The sequence below is a fragment of the Hippocampus comes genome, unplaced genomic scaffold (genome assembly GCF_001891065.2).
Source record: "Hippocampus comes isolate QL1 unplaced genomic scaffold, H_comes_QL1_v1.1 scaffold174, whole genome shotgun sequence".
In the NCBI taxonomy this organism is placed as follows: Eukaryota; Metazoa; Chordata; class Actinopteri; order Syngnathiformes; family Syngnathidae; genus Hippocampus; species Hippocampus comes.
In genome coordinates, this window is record NW_017805983.1 from 3,221,246 (window position 1) to 3,223,684 (window position 2,439).

Genomic DNA, 2,439 nt, shown 5'->3' on the forward strand with positions numbered 1-2,439 from the left:
GAGGTGTGTGTGTGTGTGTGTGTGTGTGTGTGTGTGTGTGTGTGTGTGTGTGTGTGTGTGTGTGTGTGTGTGTGTGTGTGTGTTATGTTTTGTGTTACATGAGTGGTTGATTTCATTTGAGACTTTTGCTCTGAGAAAATCGCGCAAAGTAGTTCCATTCATTCCTCACACATTGTTGCTCACCAGCTGCAGACGGTGGCTGTTTAACTCATTTCGTTTAGCATTTAGTTCTCCTACTCTCTACCACTTAAACAAATTCTAAGTTGGACAAAGTTTGCAGGGAATCCACCGAGTTTGTCAAGTGCTATGCTTTGTGTGGAACTTAATTGAGAACACACCCAGCCATTTTTCTCATGCTTTTTTTTTTACACGCAAAAGAGAAACATGACAGGGTTTAGAATGGTTCGTGGTTAGCTGCAGGTTAGACAACAATCCATTCGGAGGTTTGACGGGTAAGCTACGTTGACTTTTAATGATTCTTACCACCACCACATTGAAAAATTCGATCCTTTGGATTTACTTCATTCAAACATGTACATCGGTTGAACATGGTTAAAATTTGGAAAGATGATGTAATTTTCTGTTGTTTTCTTCAAAATCAACACGTGGTATGAGTTAGTATGACACATTTAAATCATGCGCAACTGAAAACCAAGTAGGTTGTTTTTCAGTGCACTGAACTTTGCGTTGTCCCTGATTGACTCTCTCCGGGTTTGACAGACAAGATGCAGAACTTGGTCAATGCTGGAGTCTGATTTACACCACGCCCATCCCCATTTTTCTCACACCCCATCGTTCAGCCATGCCCATCATCCATCCACCAATCATCCAGCCCCATCCATCCCAAGATTCACCAAACAGCCATTCACCTGGTGACCTTCCTCTTTACCCACGAAGGATCTGAAACCTTAAAACTTTGATGCATGACAGACAAATACTTTTCCATGAGTGGGGTCAAAAATGGCCCCAACTAGAATAAATGCATTTCATGCACTAAACCGAAAGTCATTTCTCTCATGTGACTTAAAGATGGTGATTTTCATTATATTTGGTCGACCAAAGTATTATCTCATGTTTGGCGTGGCATCGCTTTGGTTTGGTTTGGTGTTTTGCCCTGGCCAAAGGATTCTTCTGTGTCTGACTAGTACTGGTGTGTGTTGTTACATCGTGTGGACCTGATGTTTTCAGCATTTTTTGGCCAGGACGTTCGTCAAAGGAGAAGAATCTGTGCTTGGTGGTTGCGCCTTTTCGGCAGCACGTGTGTACCAGCAGCACGGATTTTGATTGGAAGGAATGTGGGCGCCATTTGACTGCCTGTAATGGGCAGCATTTTTCACAGCCCCGTTTTGTTCAGCGGAAATGTCAGTGCTGTTGGGCAGTCTGGGCTGGATGGATGGATGGCTTGTTGAGAACGTTGAGAGACGATGAGAAGAAAGGAGCGTCAGCGCAGAGCGCAGATGCGTATGTGGAACTGGGAGTCGCCGGATCTCTGTTGCAACCTGCCAATGAGACACTCTGCAGTATTCTGAGCTCAGTGGCCACTTCCGTCTGAGAACGTCCTGTTTGAAGCATCACAATGGCAAGGTAGTGTTGGTCTTGGTCTCATGATATCAAAATTTGAACAACATGATGAAGACGAATGTTTAAACACCAGCTCCAATTGATCCAGGACATTTAATGGTCGATTCGAGGATCAAAAACCTGTTGTGAATTTTGCCGTTAAGCTCCTCGTTTGAGAACAGCAATGTGTGCAAAAAGTACTGAACCATTTAACAGTTGGACATGTGGATTCAACAGCTTAGAGAAGATCTCGATTCAATACACCTGTCAAGGTTTGAATACATTTTCGGCTCGTCCTGAGATGTCACCCAAAAGCCAGATATCCCAAACTTTTTGCGAGTGGTGTATGTAGGTTTAAATCAGACAGAAGCAAGGTTAGGTCCAAGAGTTTGGAGCGTGGTTGAGATACCAAAACATATCCTAATGACGTCCATGCGCTACAGTATGCCTAATTTCCACTAATGGGTAGTGGAGGGGGTGGGAGAGAGAATGGTGGCAAGGCCATGGTGAGAATAGAGGACCTCGAGGACGGTTTGCGGGGTGTTAGGTTTGTGTGGGTTCGGGTCAGTCAGTTCATGTCAAGGAGCGGATAAGGGGGTCGGGTTAGAAAGAAGGAAGACTGTAATGGAATGATCGAGCCGAGGAAGAGCACAATACACACCTGTTCTATCGAACCATCCTGACAGGCCAAACGACATAATTAGATAAAAACATTCACATCCAGTGACTCACTTTCATACTAAGACTAACCTCACAAAAGACAACAGAGCATAGTTGGTTGCATTTTTAATTGTGAGATTGTTTGTGTGTGAGTTTGGCAAGAACTAATTGCCTTTAGCGTATTGAGCGCAACTAATGATGCCATGTGACATGGGATGT